The 21,432-nt window shown below is 34.9% G+C and overlaps 1 long non-coding RNA gene across 1 annotated transcript; it reads right to left on the reverse strand.

Moving 5' to 3' along the window:
* Positions 1-1,048: 1,048 nt before the first annotated feature.
* LOC133828946 (uncharacterized) lies at positions 1,049-4,311 on the reverse strand. The gene is made up of 3 exons (XR_009891407.1): positions 4,201-4,311; positions 4,012-4,079; positions 1,049-1,529 (listed from the first exon to the last, which is right to left on the reverse strand). It is a non-coding gene; the product is annotated as an uncharacterized LOC133828946 (long non-coding RNA).
* Positions 4,312-21,432: the final 17,121 nt, after the last annotated feature.

Here is a 21,432-nt window from a genome sequence, read left to right on the forward strand (position 1 = left end):
AATTCAATTCAATTATTTATTTCATTTAAAACATTTGTCAACTACAATTGCTTTAAGGGCACTATTCCCAACAAATTCGCACTTGCCCTAAAGCAAATTGAGACATCTCTTTTAATATGTCAATCATATATTCTCCTAACTGATTTTGTCTAACAAAGTATTTGTAATAGTTTTGTAAGAAACCTCTTGGAAGTTATCTTCAAGATTATTACATCAATTATGTAAAATTGTTTTGTATTCAATGATACTTCATTTCGTGTGTTTTACCCTCTTGTGATTTCTAGTTCTTCTAGAATAGTTGTATCTCCATTACTTTCGCAATGAAATGCTAGTTGTTTATTCTAGTCTGAAATCCTTTCTAGAATGTCAAAGAACTTAACTAAATCAAATAGCATATTTAACTGCTCGTAGCTGTTATATATCGACTTTTTGTGGTGAAAGATATAAATTTGAAATGTCTAACACATTTCTAAATTAATGTGTTTCCTCCACAGTTATGGAATCTAATTTTAATATCAATCTTTGCAGATTTAATATCAGATCATTCATTGGGATTTTAGATCTCTGCCTAAATGCACATACATATAATCTCTATTATATTTAAGATACTCAAAACGAAGTCCTTATAATTATTCAATGACTCAATCCATAATGGATTGATAATTGCTGACTATTCCTACTGTTTAACAAATGTCAATTCAAAAATATAACATTCGATACATTAAACAGTCTATCACTGAGTTGTAGGAATGTTGTCTCATGTCCTCTTTGCTAGTAAAAGAATAAATGGTCATTTATTATTTAGATAATACATCCTCCTTATCGAGAAGGAAAAAATCATTTCTTGGATTTTGTAAACTAAAGTATTTAAGCTTATTTTCTATATAAGTTGCTTGAGATAGGGCTTAAGGATTGTTCTTTCAATCTCTACAGAATTGAATGTACAGAGCATTCTTGGCTTTTCTAATCCAATATTCATAAATGTTCAGCTAACTATTTATTTTCTATTGAAGATTTCTCTACATCATTCCTAATGATTAGAATGTTGTCAATATTAAGAATAAGAATCACAACATAATCTTTCTGGTCGAGAACTTCAAATGATTTTGTCACGTCTGTCATTCCAGTAAAGACTATTTAGACATTCATTTAAATCAATCTCATAATCCATGCATAAAGCTGTAAAACGCCCTAATCTAATACTTTGTAAAACATTTGCATACTCATAACTTTATAGAAGAAAAACCACTTATTATAGAAATTACAGTGGGGCCTTACTAAAACATGCAAGTTGGGCGCAATAGTTTAAAAGGAAAAATAATAGTTTTCATGCATCATTTTAAAAATAATTAAAGTTCAAGTCCCACTGATAATTTCTTAAAGTTGAAAATAAACATAACATTATTCTTTAGAAAATGGCGTTTTAAACTGATCGTTTCTCGTCCATAGGATGCCCCCATGCTATACACACCCTGACGATAGAACTCCCCACATCACCACGCGTGTCAAAGATAAATCATATTTGCTACCTGGAAGGGAAAATAAGGGGGTGAGCTAAAAGCTCAGTAAGGAAGTACAAATAACACACAAGTAAGACACAACAAAACATATTCATATTCATACATCGTCAGACATCATAAGCGTCATTATCGTAACAATCATCATCATACACATAAACATAATCATCATAACACAAACATCATATAAATAGTGACCATAAACATAACATCATATCCTTGTGAACATGGCCCACTAACTTGTCCATGTCACATCTTGCAGGATCTCTGGTCCTTGAATAACCTCGGCGTGTCTGCCATATGAGTTACGTCTTCATATCCTTAGTAACCCATTTTTGTTGTGTCACGTTCATCATGCTAACAACCATTACATAACATTCAGCATTCAAACGACATACAATCCAGTCATATCAACACAAAATAGCATTTCATAATTCATATCGCAAAAAGTATCATCACACATAACATTCTTATTCATACATGCCAACCTTACCATTCACAGCATAAATAACCAAAATTATATCTAACTTCCTTACCTTAGGTCCAAGCAAAGCAAAACTAACAAACTTCATAACGAGCCTATACCATAATCAAATAACATCTTTTAGCATCACATAAGACTTTCTTGTGCCCAACTCATATATCCCATTGTGCATGGGTCATGCACACATAGTGAAAACTACTCATAATTTCCAAATAGGCATAATTACACATAAAATCACCAAAAGAATAATGCAAATTATACCTATATTACATGCATGGTTTTTAAATAAAAATCATATGGTTGAATATTAGACACATTTTTTAACGTAAAAGTAAAATTTTCATGCGACATGCATATGTGGGAACATTGTTAAAAAGTGGCGTTCAAAACGATAATTCATACGCGCTTATTTCTATCGTTTTAAAATAATGATTTAGTAACATACTTTTATTACCATTATTTATCTCTTCAAAATTTCTAAGTTGATTAAACTTCTAAAATATTATTTTTATTTCATAAAAATAATTTATTTAGCCATTTAAAAATATAAAAAAATTCCATTTATTATTGTTAAATAACATAGAAATAATAAAGTCTAGAAATTATTTAATATACTTATAATGAGCATGTTTTCTTAGAAAATAATAATTTAATCCAATTTAATAAAATTACAAACTTGGTGTGAGAAAAAAATAATTTTTAGGTGTGGAAAAATATATTTTACTTGTATTATTTTAAGACTTAATTTTAAGTAGAATAAATTCATAAGTGATAATCCAATAATTATTTTTAAAATATTTTAACTAAACTTTCAGCCACTATTTAATTTATTTAAAAATCACAAGTGATTTAATCTCAACATTTTTTCTTAATTAAAATAAAGAAAAATCATATATATTAAAATGAATACTCATGGTTATATAAAAAATATCATTTTTAATATTTTCATAGTTTAGGGTATTAATTTATTTCAACATACATACAAAATTTCTTTTATTTAAAAATACAACTTTTCATTTTTACTAAAATTCCAGCAACAATATATACCCTCAAAATCACCATTTTTATTTTGAAAACTCATATTTTCTCTGAAAATATAAAAAAAAAAATAGGTATTTACTTGAGTGAAAATATCATTTTAATGTATATTAAAATTTCCATTTAATATCTTAAAACATCATAGCACTTGCAAAAATTATTTAAGCATGCAAAAACATTATTTTCATCATATTCTAAATCATTTAAACACCAAAAATCAGCAAGCTTAACAAATCAAAAATTCATTTTTTACATCATGCTTCACAAAAATTCATACAAAATCATACATGTTTAATTAACAAAAATTAAATTTAGACACAAACCCTAGCATGTTTCTATCACCCAAAGGAAAACAAAGCTAACATATACCCATTTAAAATCTTACAAACAATCTATCATGTTTCTAGGATCACAATTAACATTAAAACATACAAGGAAAACAAACATGCTTGAACACCACCCCTAGGCCGAAACACACCTAAGATTCACAACAAAATATATCACAAAAATTCTCATAAACATATCCATCAACTTTCACTAGAAATCCAAACTATTTATCGTGCCGAAATTTACGTAGGATCCTAGAATATGAATCTAATTTAAAAACACAATAAAAATAACAAAATATAAAGGGGGTTCCTAGACATGCATAAGCCGAAACCCACATACACCAAAATATAAAATATCATCATACTTAACAAATCAAAATCAAATCTCTTCATGCATTAAATCACAAACCCATCATCATATTTAGTAGTTCACAAACTAAAATCCTTGCATGATTTTACACAACACCTTAAAATAAACCATATCATCATATTATAGGGAGAAAACATAGGTGTCACAACATCAATTATTTCCATGCTTCTTACAACAAACCTTCTCACCCAAAATCACAAGAAACAAATCATTATATCATCATCTCATGAAAATCAAGAATACAAAAAAACAAAAAGGCTAAAGGTTCATTACCTCTCTTGATTGTTAAATCAAGAACACCCAAGTGACCAATACTCAACTATATCACCCATTGTTCAAGACTAGGGTTTTTCGAAAACCCACATGAAGAGAAGAAGAAAACCAACAACACAAACAAACTCTAATCAAAATACTAGAATCAAAAGAAGGGAAATTATAAAACATAAACATAAAGAGGCATACCATAGGATTGATCCCTTCTTCTTCTTCTTTTTCTCCTCTTTCTCTCCTTCTCTCTCTAGAACACGCCTCTCTCTCTCTCTTTATCCCTCTCTCTCTAGGCCGACGGCACCAATGGAGAATAATGCTCTTCTTTCTTTTTCCTTCCCTCTTTATTCTAATCTACCCATAATAGCCTAATGAAAATAATTGGTAAGTTTCCTTTTTTTGATTATTTTCTTTTAATTTTTATTTTATATTATTTTATTTTAATTGGTATGAAATAAATATGACAACATCTCTTCCATTTTTAACTAAAATTCACCCAAATAAAATAGGAATGAAATCCACCTTTCCCACTATGCTCACACATCCAAGCCCCTTTCCCTTTCCTTTTATTGTATCTTTTTATTGCTTTTCAATTTAAATAATTAAATAAATCTAATAAAAGGAAACTATAAATTGTGTAGAAAATTCTACACATGTGCACCATTCAACCATGCACATGCACATGCACACACTCAATAACTAAGGTTCATCACTACCTACCATGCACATTAATGCATTCAACCAAAACTCAATTATTCACATATTAAAATAAACAGATAAATATCAATTAACAATTTAATTCACAAACTATACCAAACAATTCTACCAATTAATTTAAACAAATAAATAAAATAATTCACAACACTTAACAATTAAATAAAATAAAGCACAAATTTTAAATAAAAAAAATTTTGTGCACTACAAAAGCAGTGGGTAAGAGTATGTAAACAAATTAAAGTTTGGTTATAGTAGAAGACATTTAATCAAGTAATAAATTCTTCTTTCTATTCATAGTCTTTGGCTATTTACCTAACTTTGAAAAGTCTGTACTTTCCATTGTTCTCCTCTTCATCTTGAATATCCTGTTTCAAACTGAAGTTCAATGAACTTTAGTTGGATGTTCAAGAGTCCAGATGTCATAGAATTCCAAATTCTATTTCTTGATTCATGGTGTTTCAACCATTGGTTTCTGTAAAAAAAATTTCATTTCATATACTAGTATGTGAATGAAGTATAGTTAGATTGTGTTACACACAGTTTAACTATCTTTACATTTGTAATGGAGTAGTTACTAACTAAAGCTCCCACTACAACTATGCTTTACAGAATTTGTGATATTCTTTGGTTTTATCATTGTTAATTATCAGTAACTTGCTTACTTGACTTGTAGTCATTATTTCTAGTACAACTTAACTAGAAAATATAGTGATTATAATAATCATGCTTCATTAAAGTGGCATTTAAAGAGATACAAACTCTTTTGTAATATTTTATGATTATTAAACTGCTTCACTAAATGACTCCATAGAAAATTTTCAATTTATTCACATACCCACTTGTGAATCCCAACTTCTAAGTCTTTGATGTTGTACAATCAATCATGTACAGAGTATAACAAGTGTTAAAATTATAGAAATAATAAAGGCGATAATAACTCTAATTATCTATTTAATCTTATCTAATATGATTATATTCCATTTCCAAAATATAAATTAGATTAGCATTCTAGTTGTATGCTAGTTGAGTTTGAAATTCAAGTTCACATGCAAATTACTTGAATTCCAAATTCGAGTTTAGACTTTCTTTTGATCAAATCAAACAAGTATCTAAGGGACTTTACTTTGAATGTTGCATAAAAAAAATCTAGAAATTTTCTTTGCATTTGATCATAGTTAAACGTATCTAAAATAAATGACAATCAATATTGACTTACTATTTATTATTTCTTTTAGCATTGAACATTAAAAGGTTCAACATATATCTCTATGTATTAGCTAAATGATTATGTGATTTTGGAGCATTTATTAGAGAAATGTATTTTTGGCTAACTTTAATTAATAGACTATATATAAACAGGGAGAGAACCATTGAATGGTTGTAATAAAATACTGTCTTTTATTTGTTTTATGTGTGTAATTAATTAAAAGTCAATCTAAAAAATAATTCACATATATGTTTCACTTAATTGAGGCTGGAATAAAAAAATTCTTATTAAATCAATGATTTGTACAATAATGAATACTTCATAATTATCATTTATACTCATTGATGAAATAGGTGGAACAAGTATATTTCAAAAAATAACAACTGAATTTATTATTCAAAAGAAATACTAAATTTGTTCATTCATCAAATAAGGAATCTAAAAACATAGATTCTAGAGGGAAAAAAACTTACTAATTTCTTTCATAATGAAAATCAACTATTTCAAAATGAAAAAATTTAAATTGTTTTAAACTAAACAAAATAAATTTCTAAACTAATCTTTTCTATATTCAATTGTCTTCGTCATTTCTTCTTCGCTTTGGTTTCAATGCAACTACTCTTTTTCTCAAAAGATTTATGCATCCTTGAAAACAAGAACATATGAACAATATTATTAGTGGCGTAATTTTGAATCAAGCATTCAAAAATATTAAAGAAGAGTTTTTGAGTAAATTGAATTTACCCCGTATTTCAAAAATTGAGCATGTGTTATAGCATCATCCTTTATCATGGCCTACATCGCTTATGCAGTTTCAATAATCATATATCTTTCTTTAATGTCACCATGCATGGTCGATAACATACATTACGTGCCGGGTGAATCAATCTCATCCATTCACCATATTTTTCATGTTTATCAAAGCTAGATGAAAAACTTGGTTCCTCTGGTGGTAGATCATAGATCGCTCCATACAAGTTTTGTGTTCTGAAGACAATGTGAATCCAATCGTACCAACTTCCCATGTGGTTAAGATTAAATGGAATCTTTTCCAAGAGTTTGCCAATGAGGTAGGTTTGATTTCCCAAATTTTTAAGTACAAGACCAGGATTAAGAGAATTAACCATTGTTGCTGGAAATAAATAAATAAAATATAATGAATTAAAACACATAATAAATATAAGATTTTATTTGGAAAAGTAAATATGATGCATGAATGCAACATATAAAATACATAAAAAAATATATACTAATCCACGATAAACTAATTTGAAAAGTTAATGGACCGCCTTAGGGTAGGTCAGACTAACACTACCGCTAGTTTGGTCAAGATGCACTAGTTGTGCTTGAAAGCCTATATACACCTTTGGAGTGTTACCGATTATTTTCAATCAATGACTTAACTCAAGAGTGTGCCTTAGGGTCAGTCAAACTTGAAATACATTATTAATTATATTCTCATAAGATAAGTCAACCTTGAGATAAAATAAACATATTCGGAAGCCTTTCCTTAGGGAGGCCGCAAACGGAGGCGACATGAGGCCCTTCCTATGCTTCTCGGTGTTCAACCAAATATGGAGACCATGAGACTTATTGTCATAACTCCTTCTCCCACTCACTATTTTGGAAAAGTGTGTTTTCCACAAAATCAATATTTTTTTAATTTTGTTGTAAAAATGAAATTAATTATTTGTACCAAATGATATTCTATTAATTACTAATCCAATTAAGCAAAAAATTAAAATTGTGCCCTTAATTCTAATTCTAATTTTACTTTAATTAAGAGAATACCATTTTTATTTTAATAAACCATTTTCATTCAAACAAAAAATTAAACAACTTTAATTTTGATTTACCATCTTAACTAATTAAGACTAAGTTTATTATTATGTGAATTATCATATAAAAACATATAACAAAAATTTATAGGACAGTCCTAATAGCATGTTTCTACACGAATGTAATGCATGCTAGTTGCATAGTGTGTTGGTATATCAATGACATGTCATAATGCATGTGTAATGCCCTACTTCCTTAGAGTCATTACTATGTGAGTTAAAATGTGTCATTAGCTTGCTAATCAATGTTTTAGGTTAAAAGTGTGACTAAACTTAAGTAAAACTCGCTTAATGACAATAATTATAAAAATTTGGATATTCATTGAAATCATAAAAAGTTGTACCGTTGGGATCCCAAAATACTATTTAGAAAATACATTACAACTCAAAAATACAATTAAGGTCGACCTAAGTGACAAAACGGTTCACTACAATACTTTCTTCAAAATAACCCTGGCTGTGGCGGCCAGGTAGGCCAAACGTGTACCTGTCCCTCCACACTCTTCGTACTCATGGTTGGTCGACCTTCCGTTTGCCCTTACCTGCACCATAGAGCACCCGTGAACCAAAGCTCAGCAAGAAAACTCAACACAAAACATATAACATATACATAACAATCCATAGTATACAACAACACATCCAATGTTGTCCCAGGCGCTTTACCAGGCCCTGGGTTTGCGGTCTTCACCGAGTAGATAGATGCAACACCTTTGGAGGGTCTCGCCCTAATGGCCTGCACTCAGTGTGCTCAACGCCGATCCCGACCCCTTGCCGTTCTTGGCCTTCGCTGTTCCCGGCCTTCGCCGTGCACTCACAAACATGCATAACATAGCATAACAATCACAGATCTCCACAAATATATTAAGCATAAAAAATAGGGTCGCGCCCTGAAACACAAACAATAGGGTTGTGCCCTGGTCTACGGGTACAACAGTTTTCTTATCTGTGTTCCGAGTTGATAAGCCAATGTGATTGCAAGCACAGTCCCATAATCTAAGCCTCATCGAAAACCTAGTCACAATGCATTCATAATAACCATCCATCAAGCCTTAAACCAATAAGTAACTTCGGAATATTAATCTAGCCTTCGGGAGCTTGGATTCTACTAAACCAGGTAGTAGAATCCTTCCTGAGCCTTAACATTCAAATTCCCGAGCTTAAAACCTTAATTTCTCTTTTCTTTCCATTTAGGGTCGCAACCCGCTACTAGTCAGAGGGCAAGGCCCTCCCTGTTGGAGGACATGGGTCGCGGCATGCTCCCCTAGGGTCACACCGCCTGGGCAAACCAGAGGCTTCTCCAGCCTCTTCAAACACGCAGGTTACGGCACCTGAAGAACAGGGCCGCAGCTCGGACCTCCAAAACCCAGAAACCACCATTTTCTCTACGTATTTTCCCGAGCCTATACCATTAATTCTCACCCCAAACACCAATTAAACCTATAATTCAGCCTAGAATCCTTATTCACATAGTCTAAACATCTCAACAATTCCATAAACTACTCCATACACTCATAAAACACCCAAAACCAGTCTTAGAATCCATTTTCACATGCAAACCTATAATTCTAACAGAATTCAGCAGAAACTCAGACAATTCAGTGCCAGATTTCTTACCTCTGTTATAAATCCAGCCTGAGCTAATTCCCCAAGTCTTCAAGCTTCAATCCTCACAAGTTCTAGCCTTGAATCCTCAAGTTTCTTCAACAAACTCCAAGCACCAAAGGAAAGAGGGGGTGGGCCGAGTATGAGAGAGAGAGAGAGAGCTAGGAATTTCCTTTTGTTTCCTTTCCTTCAGTTTTCTTCTAAGTGACCCTAGAATCTCAGCTGGCCAAGTCTATCCTAGTTGCTTAATGACCAAAATGTCTTCAATTCTATCCTCAATCCTTCAATGCCACCAATGGTAATCCCATCATTTGCCACATCCCGCTAAGTCCTCGAGTGTTCCTATAAATCCCCATTTAATCCTGACATGCCCAAATAATTGCTACTTTACTACCCATTACCCGATAATTCCCGAACACATATCATATTCCCAAAATACCCCTAGGCTCCTCCCGAGCCGGGCATTCGACCCCATTGTGACTATTTAGCTAAACTGCTCCCTAGGACCATCTCGGATCGTGCATCACAAATATATCAACACTCACTCGTGGTATCAATCACAATATACACATATATCACATTTATGCCCTCAACGGGTTAAAACTACAGATATGCCCCTAATAACCAAATGGGGCCCACATATGCATATTTAATTCACCTAAACATGCACTTCTAATCACATAATCATTAAATTCACATATTATCATAACCAAATCAAGTATTGCCCCCTAACATGCTAATCAAGGTCATAAGCCTTATTAGCAAATTTGGGACGCTACAACATGACAAAATATTAAAAAATTTAATCACATTCAAACATTTATAATAAATAAATAAAATAAAAGTGGGTACGGTAACTTTTGGGTATTTCTAGAAAAAAATTAAAACACTTGCAAAAATATACATGAAAAATGTAACCTGGACTAATTAAGAGCACTTTGATCTTCAACCTTGAGATGTAGTCTTGTTGAGCCAATGCCACCCTTTTTCCATATCCATTTTGAACTATACAACTTTTTAATTATTTTATACAAACTTTTAAAATAATTAAACTTTGGGTTTTAACACCCAAAAGTTTCTAAGGCCCAATTTGAATTGGGATAATTTAATTCAAAAATAAAATTAAAAAATTTAATTTTAATAAATTAAAATTCAAGATAATTTGAATTTTGGATATCTTAATTAAAACAATTTTAATTATGGAAGATAACAATTAAAACATTTTTAATTAAGGTAAATAATCACCATTATTTCAATTAAAGAAATTACCAAATTAAAACCATTTTAATTCAGTTTCTGATTTTTAATTAAATGAATAATTAAAAAAACATTTATGGTAACAACACCCTAAGTGTTGTACCAAGGGGCAGCAGCAAAGGGTGGTCCGATAGTGAGGCTCGAGTGAGCACAGGAGGCTCGCGATAGGGGTGCAGCTGCTGGGCGCATGGGCACGAGCGCGACTGGCTGGGCAGCACCTTGGGCTCGTGCTCGGGGATCGAGCTCGGGCTCAGGCTCTGGGTCGGGGTCACAACTGAATTTTATACCCATAATTTTTAAACAAAAATATTACAAAATTCCTATGCCCCAAATTGGATTACACATTTCATCTAGAAATTTATGAACAATTCATAAACCCTAAAGCACATTAATAACAACCCTTAAGAATCTATCATCATGAAAATAAACATCCATCCATTTAAACATATATCACATATAATATAAAAATGCATATAACTCCACACAACAATTAATAATATGTATAGATTAATGACATGCTCTGGTACCAATTGTTGAAAAACCAATCAGAGCACGCAGCGAAAAACTCTGCGTGGTGGGCCCATTTTTTGTTTATTGAAGAACAACATAACAACAACAATAAAAAAAAAGAGAATTAATCATATAAACAATTTATATGACCAAGAAAACAATCCAGAAACATTATCATACAATACTATTAATCCTGCAAAAAATATGTATATAAATATACAATATATTAATATATAAACACAAAAAATCAATAACATAAACGTTTACCTCTTGAAGCCTATCAAGTGTCCTTGAGTCTTTTTGTATTATTAACAATCTTCCTATCCAAAGCTTTGAGCACTCAAACCACGATCTTCCAGAGTGTTCTCTACACCTCAAGATGTGTGTGGGCACATAGAGAACATGAATTTTTATTATGATCTGAGAATGACTAGAATATAGAATAAGAAATAGAGAGAGTTTTTGTCTAACAAAAACCTCTGAGAACTATTCTGAATTGTATATTATTTTATCTGATGTATATTTTGTGTATTGTATATTTCTCTTCTTCTTCTATATCATATATATAAATATTTATGTTACCTAATTATTCTAAATAATAATATAATATAATAATGGTGATAGGATTTGATTTTAGGTAAATATCTATCTTACCATATTTGAAAAAACCATTTTCAAATAATTAAATAAATAAAATAAAAAAAACTACACAGATACAATATCTGTATATGTAGTACATGCATGGCACAATCCTTGGACTGTGTCAGGCGTGTAGTGTTATTCCCTTTTCAGGGATTTTGCATTTTTCTTTTATTTAATTATTTGACTAAAATCAATCTCCCACAAAATAAGGTGTTAATCTTTTTAAGGAAAAGACGACAACCATATTTCAAAATTTAAATTATAAATTCTAAATTCTAAATTCAAATTGATGATCATCATTATCATCATCTTTTAAAATTAAATCAATCAAAAACTATTTTTGACTTACCAATTTTATTTTCTCCCACTCAAATAAAATAATCAATTTCAAAATTTAATTAATTAATTTATATATATATATGAATTTTGAAATTTTATATATTTAAATTAATAAATATATTTTCAAAAATTAATAATTAATTCCAAATTAAGTATTCAACCTCAATTATCATATAATTGTATACTTGACCCGAAGAATAAAATTCTTCTCGAATTCCCAAATTACAGTTATACCCTTGTATCAACACTTACCTTGATATGGTGTTGATAGAGCTACCCTGAGGATCTATGGACCTATAATTTCAAGCTCCAGTAAATATTACATTATTAATTAAAGATTTTTGATTAAATAAACATATTTATTAATCTCATGATTACTCCACTAAAAATATGAGATTGAACTCTTGATTATTATATACATATATTTACTGAGTACTTTATTAAGAATAAAGTGTTCATTGATATAATCATTACATACAACGTTAATCCTCTATTAATGGTACATAATTAAAAGGGAATACAATTACTGTTTCACCCTTTTAGCTATATCTTGTTCCTAGAGTACCATTGACTTTACTAGTGAAGGTTGTGTCACAACAAGTTTGCGACGTGAGCGCTCGTAACCTTTTCAGTTCCAAAAGTCAACCCAATAGGGAACCATTATTCAATCTATAAGAAGGTATAGATTCCATATATGTTAAACTACTTCCCCAACCATATACATCATTGAGTTCCCAAAACAATTGTTCTTAGCCTGATCATTCTGACAAACCTTAACATATGAATCACATGACACATATGTAGGAGTTCATAGTAACCTCAAGATTAAGATTGTTGACCCTGGATTTGGTCAACGACATGGAGTCAAGTAAAAGGATAGAAATGAGATGAATTCAAGACAAAAAGATAAATGACACAAAGATTTATAGTGGTTAGGCCCTAGAGATGGTAATGACCTACGTCCACTTAGTGTTCTTATTAATGTATGAAAACTTATAATCAATAAACTAGGGTTTACTAAGTTTCACAAGCTCAACAAAAGATAGAATGTATTGCGTAAAAACAATAACTCTCTCTCCCCCCATCCCAAAGATCTTTCAAATGAACCCTTTCAGTCCTATTTATAGGCTCAAGGATCTCCTTATGGGTCGGTGGACCTTGATTACATTTAATACAAGCATATCTCAAATGATAATGAAAATTACAATTATTACATAAATGCAAGATTAGATATATTTAGAAAATATCTTATATACTATGACCAGCCTGGTCGACTATGAAATAGGCCTTCTACTGAGTGAATTCTCCTTTGGTCAATGGTCGATCAGAAACATAACTGCTTAAATGGTCATGCGCATCCCACGTGTGTACTGGTCTTGCCACGTCATCAAATGAATCTTTTTTGGGTAAACATTTTCCCCCAAGTTTATTTTAATGCGACCAGCATTTAATAAACTTACTCGACCAGCTTTTCGTCTAGCCTGTCACATCTGTCAGCTCCTTTTCAAAAAAGTAAGCCATCATGATTGTTACAGTTTCCCAAAAATATTTTGACGGCTAATACGATTTCCAATGCATAAAAAACTTACCCCCATCATTACCTCTTTAACTGCACCACAATTAGTATAAATATATCTCCTTTCCCACTTTTCACTTTTTACCGTATCCTTCTCTCTCCTCAAGAACTCAGAAGAACTTCCCAAGAAAAACACAAAAAGCTTCGGCAATCCGAGACGTGTTCGATTAGCTCCGAGCAACATCTTTGTGATTTCTCTGAAAACTGCAATCCAAGTAAGTTTCTGAACTTGTCTTCTCTGTTATACAATCTAGAATAAATTTCATAAGTTTTCTAGTTTGGGTTCTTAATGTTCTTGAGAAAAAAATTTGGGTGATCGGGTTTGTATGCAGAAACATGATAGAATAGGAACTTTAGGCAGTAAAAAACATTAGGTGATGCTTAGAAATTAATGTAGGAAACATGAATACTATTTTAGGGCCCGAAATCGAAGTGAAAATTCGATTTTACTATTTTCGAAAAAAACTGGGTTTTTCCCGCCTTTTTTCGTAGTCGAAAAGTTTTCTTGAAAAAAAATTTCACTTCAACTTTTTGATTTGTCTTTCCAAACTGTTTGATTGTTTTTAGTGTTTACGTTAGGATGCTGCTGGTCATATAAAAGCTTAACTTTTATACACGAGCAACGTTATCCTTACACTTCCTCTTCTTCTATCTATTGGTCGTAGATTCTCATTTCCCCTTTTCTCTTCTCAAATATTCATGCACGATCCTTGGGGAGGTGAGAGGCCAATAGACGACGATCTCCTCGCGTTACTGTTTGAGGATCAAGAGTAACCATCATTTCCTTTCCCTGAGCCTTCAGTTTCACACCAAAACCCCACGACCAACTCTCCAGGCCGTCAGCTACACATGGGTCGTGTTAAACACATAGCTCGCAGGAAAAATAAAACCACCCATTCTCCTTCTAACCAACCAGCAACTGATACTGAGGGTCCTTAAAATGATCCTCAACCGGTAAATGTTGCACCACCAAAAATTCAATTCAAAGCCCAGCCCTGCGACGGCCTTCGACCAGCAGTTGACTGGTATGCCGCGCCTCCTAGTGTCATATAGGCTAGGACGGTGACAAGGTACCTCAAGAAGTACGGTCTTCCTGGGGTTACCTTAATCAAACCTACCTCCAACCAACAAGAAAATGTGCATGGAGGCACCTTCAGCGCCTAGTCGAGGTTCCACATTGAGGCAAGGGCAATCTTGCCTTTTCACGATTTTTTTCAAGGGGTTGCCAATTACTTCGAGGTCGTCCCTTTCCAAATTACTCCCAACGGATATAGAGTACTATCAGCACTCTATATCCTTTACAACCATAAAAAGTGGCATGTGCTCATACCGCACGAGATCAACTATCTATTCGATCTCAAGTCCAACCCCAACCAGAACAACACGGGGTTTTTCCATTTCTGTCACCAGGAATCTACTCGCATATTCTTGAGTAACGTCACCTAAAAATCCAACGTAGGAAAGTACTTCCATACGACGGACCTTGTAACGCCCTACTACCCAAGGACCGTTACGGTGTACATTTTAAACAGTGCTAAACTCGCTAATCTAGTCATTTGGCCATAATCATGTAACTAAGTATGATTAACGGTTTAGGATTAAAAATTTTGGTTAAGACACAACGTTTCACTAAAATGTTTACTATATACATTGGGATCCCAAAATATAGTTTAAAGGTTAATTACAAGAAAATATTTACAACAAGTTGTCCTAAGCGGCAAAATAGGGTTTAACCATAGTTCCTCTTTAAACCCTCGGCCGTGGCGATCGAACAGCCGCATATGTACACATCGTCACCTAAGCTCTCCAAGTCAAGGAGGGTCCAGCTTTCTTTTGCCTTTACATGCACCACATAGCACCCGTGAGCCGAAGCTCAGCAAGAAAACTCAATATGCTCATGAATAGTAATGACATGTTACTAAATCATAATATGCATGCCTAGTAATAATAGCCCTATTCATGCATGCAAATATATCCAAATAATGATTGTGGGCCCTGCCCTTTGTATGGATGACTATCAAGTCAATCCTAATCAGATGAGTGATTAACACTTTGAGATTCTGATAATAATGCTGGGGCGTGTAGCCCTAATCAGATGAGTGATTTAACATTTTGAGATTCTGATAATCATGTTGGGGCGTGTAGCCCTAATCATATGAGTGACTGATGAGTAAGTCACTAACTTAAACCAGATGAGTGACTGATGAGTGAGTCACTAACTTGAATCAGATGAGTGACAGATGAATGAGTCACTAACATGGACTCTGCACCCTTATCCATGTGACAATGCAGTCACCGGGGCCTTCTAGCCCTGGCTCTAAGTGACTAGCCATTAGGCTAGACAAGCGCTTTTAGTTTTCATCGAACTTGAGGTTAGTCAGGCATTAATGCTCATAATGAGTCATTCAATGCATATGTCAATTAGATCTAATCTTTTCGGCTTGCATTAAACACGCTAAAATCGTTCTTGACTCTTAAGCCAATACCATACAACCAGTGCTCAGTACTACTGCCGAACTTGACTAATGAGTCATAGCTTCACAGTTAGTGCCAACACCATTGTCGATTATGACTAATGAGTTAGTGAAATTCACAAGTAAGCAATGCAACGAGGCATATATCATATGTCAAATATCCAAATGTAGGGCATTCATCATGCTTACTTAACAATCACTAGCATAATTATGATCATGCACATTTACAGAGACTCATGCTCTGATCAATATCATATTCAATATTCATGTCATGCCCTAATCACATGTTTCTTATGCATCACATGCATCACATACTAGGTGCAATTTTCTTACCTTTGGTCCAAGCACATGTTACCAATAAACAAGCCACAAGCACGATCCTGTTTCCAAGCCCCTAGCGATAACCTAGTCACAACCATAATGTAAAGCCTCATCAAAATGAGTAAATAAATACTTCCAAACCCAAACCTAGCCTCCAGGAAGTCGAATCCTACTCAACTGGGTAGTAGGATCGATCCCAGGCCCTTAGAGTTATGTTCCCGTGATTAAAAACCAACTGTGGGAAAAATTTCCCTTAAGCGCCGCAGCCCCACCCAGACTTGCGTCGCGACTCACTGCCTCCCTACGGAGGCCTAACCCAATCTGCCTGTGCCTAGCGCCGCGGCGCTCCTACCTTGCGCCATGGCCCTAACTTCCCAGACAGCAAGTGTCCTCCTTTATCAAGCCTGGGCCGCGGCGCCCAAGAACAGGGTCGCGGCCCAACCACGAACCCAGCCAAAACCTCATTTTCCTCTTTTAAATCCTTCCAAAAACCTACTCAAACATCTCCAAGTCCAAAAATCAAAGTTCCCAAACATCCTAATTATCCACAACCACTAAAACCCAAGCTTCAATTCATTCAAAAACTCATCAAAACACAAAACCCAATCCAAGCTTAAAACTTGAATTACCTCCAATTGAGTTGTTCCCAACTAAATCCTCTGGCTAAAAAGCTTCTAATCTTCCCTAGAATTGCTATGCCTCAATCCTCGCTTGAATCCAAGTCCTAAAACTCAAGTTTCCTTCGAAAATGTGATTGGGTGCCGAAAAGGGAATGGGTGGAAGAGAGAATGTTCTAAACGTTCTTTTTATTTCTTAATAGGTTACTTCAAGCTTAAGTAGCCTCAAGCGAATCCTAATGCTCGGGATCCCGAAAACGCCCCTGGGGTAAAATAGTCAAAACTCCCAGAATTTCCCCCTGATCTTACTAACTCCCAATTTATCATCAAATATTTATTCCCATTACCCAATATCCCAATAATGTACTAAATACCCCTTGACTCACTCCGAGTCAAGTATAAATCTCGTTGTGACTTTCCCACAAGCTAACCTCCTAGGATTGTCTCATGCTGAGTAACCCTAGCATAACCAAATAATAATGAAGCACCAAACATATACCACATATATGCCAAATATGCCCGAAATGGCCAATATATGAAAATCACCCAATTATTCAAAAATGGGTTCACATGCATATTTAATACACCTAAACATGCATATAATTATTTAATATCATAATAAATCAATTATGGCCCTCCCGGCCTCCTAATTAAGGTCCTAAGCCTTATTAGGAAATTTGGGCCATTACAGACTTGGTCGCCGACAACCTGGACTTCACACGAGGAGGTAAATTTCTTAATCTCTGGTCGTTTTTTTATTGGTTTTTCCTTCACCGTCCTTAGAACCTTGATGTTGTGTCTAGGTCCATGGTACCGAACAGACCCCACTCCAAAGATAGAGACGAGGGCCGCAGCTCTGGCCAGCATGACGAATATTGAGAAGAGTGTCAAAAAGCTGGTCACCGAGAGCATTCTAAGGCTGGTCGGCCTTTTAGCATTTCACCAGGATGTGAGGGAGTCCACCGCGAGGAGTGCTACTGGAGAGGAAATCCTCGAGTAGCAACAGGATGTGTCACAACCCTCGAGGTGACGGGCGATGACCATCCAGCAACCCTCGGGCTGCTGCTGCCCCAGCCCAACATGGGAGGGGCAAGCAAAAACTTCTGGAGTGCACCGGCCCTGTACTCGAGTCCTCCGACGAGAATGGTATTGACTTCTCACTCTTAGATAGCTTGCCCATCCCCTGTCATTTATTTGATAGGGATGGAAACTTTAAATTTATGACCAGTAATTTTAATTCAGACTTCTTCGAGGCAGAGAGTGAGTGTATCGACCAGTAATGATAGCTCGGGTATATTACTTAGAATTTCCCTTTTCATTATTCCCTTACTCCCTTAAATTATATTATCTGATCATTTGTTTTTGTCTTGCAGTCATGCCTTCTAAGGAAGCCTTTGACATATACACAAACACTGACGCTCCTGTGAGCAAAAGAAGGCGAGCAAGAGGCACCCTGGGGAGAGCAGCAGTGATCCTTCTAAGAAAAAATCTCAAACAGAGGACCCTCGAATAGAAGACCCTCCAGCGCCCACTCCTTCCAGGACCATGACACCTCCTCCTCCTCCTCACAACAGCCTTCTGCCTGAGCAAGCGAGGAGACCCTCGGCCAATGACCTGCTGAGTAGCACTTACAACGCTACTCATGAGAAGCTGCAAAGGCTTTCAAAGCACCGCCGTAGCGAGGAAGCTTTTTTGCATCTCCCTCCGCTACAAAACAACCAGGTTATCAGTCGTGAGTTGTCTGAAGTCCTCAGTGTAAGTGTATTTCCTATTTTTTCTTTAGTCGAACAACACTTTCTTTGATTTCCCCTGATTGGTTTACTTTTCTTTTTCTGTTCGCAGGGTATCCTCACCATAGGACACAGCTGGCGCCGAGCTGAGGAGACCGAGGCCAGATTTGTTGAGGAGATCAAGGTGGTCGAGGCCAGATATGCCGAGGAGATCAAGGCGACCGAGGCTAGACATGCCGAGGAGGTTAAGGCGGTCGAGGCTAGAATTTCCAGCTTGAGCGAGGAATTAAGGAAGTGTCAGGAGTCAGTGGTCAAAATTACTGCCGCCAAGGAGAAGTTTAAGGAGGTTTCAGAGATTAACTTCAAATAAGCCATCAAACTTCAAGATGACCAGGTGATCAGCCGGAAGGAAACAACCAAGCTGGAGGAGCGAGTTAAACTGCTCGAGGGAACCAGCTCTCATAATCTGGAGAAGTTCAAAGGAGCGACTTTCAACTGCTTCTACTTGTTCTGGAAAAACAATCCAGAGGCGAACTTTGACTACCTACCCGAGTAGGTAAAGCATGCTGAACTGGAAAAGTGTGTCGCTCGTCTGGCATAGGAACATAAAGCTCGGAACTCCCCTGAAATCTCCTTGGCGACTGGCACCAAGTTGTTGAAGAGGATGTGGGGACCATTGTCGACCAGCAATCCCAGCCAGATCCTCCTGCTGCTCAGTGATTTGAATACTCCTTTTTGTATATATATATACATATGTATATATTTGTAATTGGAACATGCGAACTACAGTTCGTAATGTTGAGATAATTTTGCTGCTCAAAGCAGCTATCCTTTTAATTTATTAATTTACATCCGAGCAGTAACTGCTCACGGTGTATTACATTTTATTTTGATATTTTAATATTTGGCATTATTATAACATATGTTCATATGACCGAACTTAGCATAGCACTTTGTTTTGATTTTTCAAAACTTTAAACTAATTTTTTTTTAAAATACTCTAAGTACCATAGTATGCTTTCCCTTATTTCGCTTGTGTGTTTACATATACATGTTGATATGCTTTACTTGCTTGGTATCTCATATCCCCCCCCAATTGATTGAGGAGCTTAGGGTTCTTGGTCACTTGCCATGACCAAGTCTTGTTCAAACATTACTGCTCGCGTACTCATAATAAAAAACGGTAATATAGCAAAACAACACACGTATTTAGCAAATACTTATAATAAATACAATAATTTGGCAAGAATAATTGGCTGCGCACATTTCCTTTTATTTTTCGTAATAAATGAAAAAAATCATGTCTGTATGAGTGATAAAAAATTGATCTTACACTTGTAAGCGACTAGTCATATAATTGACTAGCCCTTGTTCATAAACTTGTAAAAAGTGAAATTAATATTGATAATACTTGCGCAGGTGTTCTCCATTCCAATAGCGAGGAATAAGATCTCCATTTAAGCGAGCAAGTTTATACGTGCCTAGTTGAAGAATTTCTTCAATCTGATACGGACCCTCCTCCCAGTTTGGTCCGAGCACTCCGGCAGCCTGATCGTGAGTATTGTGAAAAACTCTTCTAAGTACTAAATCTCCCATGTTAAAATTTCTTTCTCAAACTTTAGAGTTAAAATATTGAGCGACCTTTTGCTGGTAAGCTGCTACTCAAAGTTGATCTTGCTCGCGCCTTTCATCGACCAAGTCTAAGGACTCCATCAATAATTGATCATTAGTGCTTTGATCGTATGTTAGCCTTCTATGTGATGGTGGGTTGAGCTCAACAAGCAACATGGCCTCATACCCATAGGCCAATGAAAATGAAGTATGGCATGTTGTTGTTCGATGGGATGTTCGATACGACCAAAGTACCTCCGGTAATTGCTCTGGCCATGCACCTTTTGCTTCTTCGAGCCTTTTCTTTAGTGTGTCCTTCAGAGTCTTATTGACGGCCTCAACTTGCCCATTTGCTTGTGGATGAGCTACTGATGAAAAACTTTTTATAATCCCGTGCCTCTTGCATAAATCAGTGAAAAGGTCACTGTCAAATTGTGTGCCATTATCCGAGTCAATTTTCCTTGGTAACCCATATCGACACACGATGTTTTTGACAAAAAAATCAAAAACTTTCTTGGTCGTTATTGTTGCTCGTGGCTCAGCTTCGGCCCACTTGGTGAAGTAGTCAATAGCAACTACTATATATTTGACATTCCTTTTTCCTATGGGTAAAGACCCGATCAAATCAATCCCCTATACTGCAAATGGCCATGGGCTTCGCATCTATTTGAGCTCATTTGGGGCTGCTCGCGGTATCTTGGAGAATCTTTAGCACTTGTCACATTTCTGAACAAAATCCATAGAGTCCTCATTCATGGTAGGCCAGAAATACCCTTGCCTTAAGATCTATTCGACAAACTCTGCCCCCCAGCGTGATCTCCACATAAACCTTCGTTGACCTCTTGCATCAGTTCCTCAGCCTTCTCCTTAGAAACACATTGCAACAAAGGCATTGAGTACCCTCTTCTATATAAAATTTCATCGACTAGGATAAATCGAGTCGATTGTCTCTGAAGAGTCCTCGCTTTGTTTCTTTCCGCTGGCAG

This window comes from Humulus lupulus, chromosome 4, assembly GCF_963169125.1.
Source record: "Humulus lupulus chromosome 4, drHumLupu1.1, whole genome shotgun sequence".
Lineage (NCBI taxonomy): Eukaryota > Viridiplantae > Streptophyta > Magnoliopsida > Rosales > Cannabaceae > Humulus > Humulus lupulus.